This window comes from Bison bison, unplaced genomic scaffold, assembly GCF_000754665.1.
Source record: "Bison bison bison isolate TAMUID 2011002044 unplaced genomic scaffold, Bison_UMD1.0 scf7180017864036, whole genome shotgun sequence".
NCBI classification, from domain to species: domain Eukaryota; kingdom Metazoa; phylum Chordata; class Mammalia; order Artiodactyla; family Bovidae; genus Bison; species Bison bison.
This window is the reverse complement of record NW_011494608.1, coordinates 2,307,321-2,315,704: the sequence shown is the minus strand read 5'-3', so window position 1 is coordinate 2,315,704 and position 8,384 is coordinate 2,307,321.

Here is an 8,384-nt window from a genome sequence, read left to right as displayed (position 1 = left end):
ATAGGGACATTAATAGGCATTTGCATTGTGTTGTGTGGAGTAAGTGAAATAAAATGTATGTTCAATGGTAAGTGCTACCAGTTTTCTCCTTTAAAAAAATTAAAAAAAAATTTTTTTTGTTTAATTTTTGCTTTTTATTTTTTGGCGTGTGGGATCTTAGTCCCCCTAACCAGGGATCAAAACCACACCCCCTGCATTGGAAGGAAGTCTTAACCACTGGACCACCAGGGGATTCCTTCTCCTTTCTTTTTATGAAATTAAGTGTCAGTTCAGTATTTTTCTGAGAGGCTTTATTCCCTGAATCTCACAGGTGGTGTTCTCTAGTATAAAAATGACAAATGCTTGCAAAGCCTAGCACAGCTTCCTTATTTTCTTTTAGCAGACACTGCTTATTGATTATGCCTCGCTTTGCTGAGAACCCCTCAGGGTCCTTCTGAACATAACCCTCAAGGATCATTTATTAAAAAATAAAAAAAGTCAGAGTTAACATAGAAAGTAAAATATTTTTTCCATCTGTGATCCAGAGCTTGTCCATAAATGACTTTGTTGATTATTGCACCCAGTATGCACAGATGGTTTGTAATGTACATTAAATGTGCAAATGGACCTCCAGGTGCGTGGAGGACATGGTGCTTCTGAGAGATGTGCCAACATATTCTTATTCTTGCTTCAAATGTTGAATCATAGAATTTCTATGTCACCTTTGGACATTTGTGCCCCACAGCATATGTTCTTGAGACTAGAGAGGTGTCAGCACTTCCTCAGCTTCTCATACATATCTAGAGAGTAGAGATAACAGGGAGGCAACATGTACATCAGAGGTTAAGAGCAGAGCTTCAGAGTCGGACAGTCCCTGCCACATACCAGCTATGTAAATTTGGTTAAGTGAGTCAAACTTTCCAAGCTTCGATTTCCCCATCTGTATTTTTGTAAATGAGTATCAGTCATACCTGTCCCCAAGGCTTGTGAGGATTAAAAGAGATAATGCTGGTAAAGAGTGGAGCCGAGGTTCAGGTTTATATTCACCGGTCATTATCATCATCATTATTAATATTAACTGAAATATATTCAGGAGAGCCCAAGATGTTCAAAACCATGTCATAAAAGAACAGAAAAAGAATGGGAAATTGAAGAAGCTGGGGAAGACCAGGAACAGATGGTCTATATACTGCACAATGGAATACTATTCACCAATCAACAATCTACACATCTATGCTACAACAGAGATGACCCTCACTGTGATATTTGACTTTTAATAAGAAATATGTGTTTGGTCATCATCTCCTGGCACAGAGCTACTAAAACCATTGGAATTTCCTGTGATAAGAACAGTAAAGATATCTTCTGTTGTGTTATTATGGTGACTTGTGGAAAGCCCTTAGGTAACCTAAGTAGTTGGGAGTGGGGGGATGGGGAGGTGGAGCTGGCTAATTAGAAGGTTAGAACTTCTTGATTAGAGGGTTGGAACTTTCAGTCACCCTTCATACCCACCCTCACCCAACCTTGGGGAAGGGAGACAGATGGAGACTGAATCAATCACCAATGGCCAATGATTTCATCAACCACATCTATGTAATAAAGCTTCCCTGAAATCCCAAATGACTGGGTTCAGAGAGCTTCAGGGTTGGTGAACACACAGAGATGTGGGGAGAATGTCACACCTGGAGAAGGCATGGGAGTTCCATGCCCTTTCCCCGTACTTTGCCCTGTGCATCTCTTCCATCTGACTGTTCTTGAGTTACATCCTTTTGTAATAAACCAGTAATCTAGTAAGTAGAATGTTTCTCTGAATTCTCTTGAGTTGCTTTAGCAAATTAATTGAACACAATGAGAGGATCTAGATGGATACATCTGATTTATAGCCAGATTTGTCAGAGACGCAAGTAATAAATGGGATTTGCTAGTGGGGACTGAAGTTGGACGAAGAGATGTCAGTCTGGAATTAAATGAACCCTTAACCTGTGGAATCTGGTGCTATCTTCTGGTAGATAGTGTCAGAATTGAGTTGAGTCATATCATGGTATCATGAGAATTGCTTGCTGGGGTGGGGACCTAGTCCCCACTCCCAACATTGGAATTGATACCAGAACCTAGTCAGTTCAGTTCAGTTCAGTTCAGTCCTTCAGTCGTGTCCGACTCTTTTCGACCCCATGAATCGCAACACGCCAGGCCTCCCTGTCTATCACCAACTCCCAGAGTTCACTCAGACTCACGTCCGTTGAGTCAGTGATGCCATCCAGCCATCTCATCCTCTGTCGTCCCCTTCTCCTCCTGCCCCCAATCCCTCCCAGCATCAGAGTTTTTTCCAGTGAGTCAACTCTTCGCATGAGGTGGCCAAAGTACTGGAGTTTCAGCTTTATCCTCAAATTTTCTAAAAGGTCAGGTTTGACCATATAGCTGATTGTATTATAGTTTTCAAATATTGGCTACCCTATCCATGTAAGTATCACATCTCTCAGCTTCTTTAATAACTGACTGGGCCATATGACTTACTTTGACCAATTAAACATGAAAGTGATGATTGCCATGATTAAGCTTTAAGAATCTGCATTAAAATTTCTCATTGGCCCCAACCAACATGGAGAATGCTCCTTTAGCCTGTGCCCTGAAACAAGGCAGGTTAATGAGCAGAGACTGAGCCCACCTGGAGCTGACAGGTACATGAGCAAGAAAACAACACTTGCTGTTGTGAACCATTGAAATCTAGATGTCATTTATTACTGTAGCATAAATTAACAAGGTCGAGGCATTTTCTTTTTAGTCTTATGGGGTATAGTTTCATGCCACTGGGTAGAAGATGTAACATTTCCTTTCAATAATCTTCTGTCAGTAAAATCTGTCTCAAAGTAGGGAGGACTGAGACTTCCTTGGCTGTCCACTGGTTAAGACTTCACCTTCCAATGCAGGGGTGCAGGTTCTATCCCTGGTCAGGGAACTAAGATCCCATATGCCTCTGGCCAAAAAACCCAAACATGAAAAACAGAAGCAATATTGTAGAAAATTCAATAAAGACTAAAAATGGTCCACATTAAAAAAAAAATCTTAAAAAATAAAAGTGAGAAGACTGCCTTGATTCTTAACAATGGAAAAATTCAAACAAAGTTGAATAATTACTTGTTTCCAGTATTATACAGAATTGTAGCAAAGAGACTTCTGAAGGTCAAAAGTTCTTGGTATTTGGGGAGAAATTTGCTCTGGAATCAAGCAGAAGTCTCTATGTCAGACTTAGAAAGTTTAATACATTGATATTTGCCATGCCTCTACAAAATGATATTGTATATATAATGTTTTCCAAACTTATTTCACCAGAACACCCTCCTCACTCCTACCCTTCACCGTTCCCAAAAGAACATCTTATGGGACAAATGGGTTTTTTTTGTTGTTGTTTGTTTTTTGGCCACACCTCAAGGCATGTGGGATCTTAGTTCCCTGACCAGGGATTGAACCCAAGGCTCCTGCATTGCAGGCAGATTCTTCATCTGAGCCACCAGGGAAGCCCCAAGACAAATGCTTTCGAAACACACTTTAGGAAATGCTGGGTTGACAACTTCGTGATTGTCATTGTGTTATCCCAGATAGAGTTTGAGGTTTGTTACAACACTGAGGGTCGCATGAATTAGTCATGATTTGAGCCTTCAAGGAGAATACCAAAGACTTGCTGGCGGCATGGGTGCCATTAATAGTTAAAACGAAGAGCTGTTGCAGATTGAATCAGTTTGCATCCGACTCCACTGCTTATTGGTTATGTGCCTTGAGTAGGTTAGCTATCCCTTTTTTCTCAGAACTTAATGTTCCAAGAATTTATATCTTATCCACTCTGGAAAATTCACAGTTATATTTTTAAACATTGCCTTTCCCTCATTCTCTCTCTATTCTACTTAAATGATAGATTCTCTCATTCTGTGCAGTGGGTCTCACGCTTCCTTCAGAGGCTTTGTCTCTGGATTCCCTGTGATGCATTCTTCAGAATCATCTCTTCAGCTGTATCTAAACTGATACTTCATTTGTTCATTGGATTTTGAATTTTGGGGAACCCAGTTTTTAATGTCTTGATCTTTATCATTAATGCTTTTATCTTTCCAAGCAATTTGGCCTTTTCTAATAATATTATCTTTTTTTTTTTTTTTGTAATTACTAGTCTGCTTATCTGTTGGATGCTTTTAAAAATTCTGATTTTGCCGTTTCTGTGGACTGTTCTTTTCTCTCAAACTCTTGAGAGTTGCTCCCCTTGATGATTGTGATTGTTAAAACTGCTTTGTGGTGAGTCACTTCCCCATGTATTTTATACATGTTTATTGTTAAGTCAGGCCTCCCAGGAGGCTCAGTGGTAAAGAATCTGCCTGCAGTGCAGCAGATGTGGGTTCAATCCCTGGGTTGGGAAGGTCCCCTGGAGTAGGAAATGACAACCCACTCCAATATTCTTGCCTGGGAAATCCCATGGACAGAAGAACTTGGGAGACTACAGACTGTGGGGTCACAAAGAATTGGACACGACAGCAACTAGACAACGATCGTTAATTCATCTTTACCAAAGATTAATTTTCCGCGTGATAGGAAGTTCATGTATTTTGGGAATGAATCAGTGTTTCTAAGCCTTTGTTTTCGCCTCTATGAAGGGGGGTTCAGGTTTACCAGAACCAGGAATCATCTTTTATATTCATATTTTTCATTCAGATTTCTGAACTCTGTATCACAACGTTCAGTTTCCAAACCCATCTGTAATGAAAGTTTAGGGGTTTTGTTTTTCACTACGTTTTTGGGTTTTTTTTAACCTTCAAAAGAGCTCTGGGTGGAGAAATGCATCTTTGTAAATTCCCAGGGTTGGTGGTTCAAGTTTTTCTAATTCTATTTTCACTAAGAATTAGTTTTTTATGGTTCCAGGTTTATGAAGTCACAGTTCCAACTTTCCACCTGTCACAGACTCCAGGCCTTATCTCCTGTGCTGTATGAGACTGAAACCCATGCCCATAAACAGCTGCACAGTTTTCTAAGGTCTAACATTATTCCCTACCCACAGTATGAGATGTTGTGCTTATCACTCTGGCTTTCAATTCTTTCTTTGTTTTTGGCACTTGGTAATTTTCTTGGCTTAAATACGAAATAAGCTACATGCATATATCTTGCTTTTTAATCTATTATATCTTTCCCATCATTTCCACTTGTAAGTTGTATATATGTAGTAGGAAGGCTTCTGGGTTACTGCACACTGTCAAGTACCTAGTCTTAGGACAATGTATATACACATATCTGTCTCATCCTCTATAAATCTAATGTAACAGCATCTACTTCATTGGTCAATATGAAGATACAGTACTTAATGAAAGTAACGCCCTCAACATAGTGTCGGCCATATAGTGAATGCTCAATAAATGTAGGGCATTATTATTGTTATTACAGAAACAAGACATATACATTTCGAAAAATAATTATAAATATGTCACAGAACCTTAGAAAGGGATAATCATTTGTATGTCCCTTCAGCAAACATTTCCGAGCCCTTTACAGACACAGTCGGCTTCTGGGAAAAGTCATTAATAGAGCTTGAAATTGCCCATCTGCCCTAGGCAACCATTGGATCAAGGGTTTCAAGTGAGAGGGAGACAAAGCAAGTCCATTTCATGACCTCTCAACAGTACCCTCATGGGCATAAAGCTCTTCTAAAGAAAGTGACTGTGGTGTTTGGCCTTATCTCATGACCTGACTGTGTGGGGAGAGAGGCACTTGAGAGTCGGCGTTCTGCTAGGTCATCCTACCCACCACACGGGGACTTGACAGGTCACCTTTGCAAGCAGGATGCGCGTGGTATAATGGCTGTGATAATAAGCTAACTACCCTTCTTTGAGTCCTTCCCATGGGCCAGGCTGTGTTCCAAGCCCTTTCCATACATTTCCCGTTCGATCTTTATAAGGAGTTAAGTGCCGTTACGATGATGCCTGTCTAAAGCTGAGGAAGGTAATTGCAGGGTTGCAGCCCTGTACCTGGCTGAAACATGAAGGAGCTGGCTCACCCTGCTTAGGAGCATCATAATGGCTGATACTGGGGGTGGGCAGTAAAAAGAAGCAGGAGCAAGTGGTGTAGTGGGGCGATAACTGACTCCAACATGGTGTCAGTGTTAGTCCAGAAAGCACAGCAGAGCAAAAGAAAAGGTGAATTAACTTAGACGGAGTGCTTGCTGGAAATAATACAGTTTGCATACATGCTGGCTGCTTAAAACGCATTTTCTAATTTAACTCCCTAGATTCTATGAGGCAGAGATGTCTATCCCATTTTGTTGCTGTTGTTCAGTTGCTGAGTCATGTCTAACTCTTTGTGACCCCATGATCTGCAGCATGCCAGGCTCTTCTGTCCTCCACTCTCTCCCTGAATTTGCTCAAAATCATGTCCATTGAATCAGTGATGCCATCTAACTACCTCATCCTCTGCTACCCCCTTCTTCCTTTGCCTTCAGTCTTTCCCAGCATCATGGTCTTCTCCAATGAGTCAGATCTTTGTCTCAGGTTGCCTACATATTAGAGCTTCAGCATTAGTCTCTCCAATGAATATTCAGGATTGATTTTCTTTAGGATTGTTTGGTTTGATCTCCTTGCTGTCCGAGGGACTCTCAAGAGTCTTCTCCAGCACCACAATTTGAAAGCATCAATTCTTCAGCACTCAGCTTCTTTATGGTTCAACTCTCACATCTGTACATAACTTCTGGAAAAACTATCCGGCTCTTTGTCAGCTAAGTGATGTCTCTGCTTTTTAATATGCCATCTAGGTTATACATGGATAATTGATTTCTCAACAGGTAACTTGCCCCTGACTACCGTCTACTAAGTAGTACTTGGGTGTCCTGACTCAAGCTTACAAAACGTATCCCCCTCTCCAAGCCCGCAACCTCTGAGACTCTGAAGAGGTGGGACGTGCATTTGTATCTATTTCAATGCCCAAGAGGAGTATGTGTGATATACCAACTGTCTGCCAGAAAAAAGAGAGACTTGAGGGATTTGGGGCTTAGGGATTATGTTAGGAAAAAATATAGAAATATAAAGAAGGAATATAAATATAATAATATGGTAGTAAAGAAGCAAAGGTAAACCGACGAGGACTGATGTTTGCCATGATAGGCCCTGGAGTCATGAAGGCAAGAAGGCTTTCATTTCCATTGAGAAGAAAATCCAAACCCTCATCTGGGGTATTGGGAGCTGAGTTTCCCAGAATTCTCTTTGTTCTGAGGTTCTGGTTTAGAGTTGGCCAAGAGAGAAAGTCATCCTACTCTCAGAAGGATGTCACGGTCACATATGGCAACGAACAGGCACAGAGAAAGCCAGCGGCTCCCACCCACCCACACGCTCCTTGGCGGCCAGCTCATCATCTCAGCTGCTGACCACCACCCAGGCACTGGCTGTGCCTCCGTGAGAGCAGTTACACCCATGCAACTGCCCCCTGGAGACAACAGCTCCCAAAGACCGCTCCTGAGCACCCACACCATTGCGGGAGGCCAACGTGCTTGTGGTTGTGGGTTTCCTGCAAGCTCTGACACCCCCACCTTGTCTGTGCTTCAGCAATGTATCTATGATCCTTCAACTCCCTCCCTCTAGATACCCACTTCCCCGCACCTCCTACATGTGTGGAAAGTCTAACTCCTATAATAAATCTCTTATTTTTGTGCTACTTGCAGGGGTTCTATATCCCCAACTGAAACCTGGAAGGTACACCTGGCCCACAAGGGCTCAGCCTGCCTCTCCAGCCTCTCTCTGAGCCATCTTCCTCATGCTCCTTCTAATCCACTCTCTCTAGAATATGCCGTGTTCTTCACCGGCTTAAAGTTTTTCCTGTTGATGTCTTTTTTGAGCATTCCTTAGGTTTTACCCATTGAGAACAAGAAGATAACAGGATTTGGCAAAAGAAGGAATATTCCCTTTCACCCTTCTGATCTCAGCCCAAATGCTGCATCCTCCTGAGACCCTTCTTAACCACCTCGGTTAGGAAAGTGTCTCAGGTTTCCTCTCACAGCACTCCATCTCTTGCATGTCCCTTACGTCCGTCTGTGCATTCTTCAGCTGATGTGTGTGCTTTTACACTGTTTCCCTGCACCAGAATGTGAGATGTGCGTTCAGTTCAGTCACTCAGTCGTATCCGACTCTTTGCGACCCCATGAATCACAACACGCCAGGCCTCCCTGTCCATCACCAACTCCTGGAGTTCACTCAGACTCACGTCCTTCGAGTCAGTGATGCCATCCAGCCATCTCATCCTCTGTCGTTCCCTTCTCCTCCTGCCCTCAATCCCTCCCAGCATCAGAGTCTTTTCCAGTGAGTCAACTCTTCGCATGAGGTGGCCAAAGTACTGGAGTTTCAGCTTTAGCATCATTCCCTCCAAAGAAATCCCAGGGCTGATCTCCT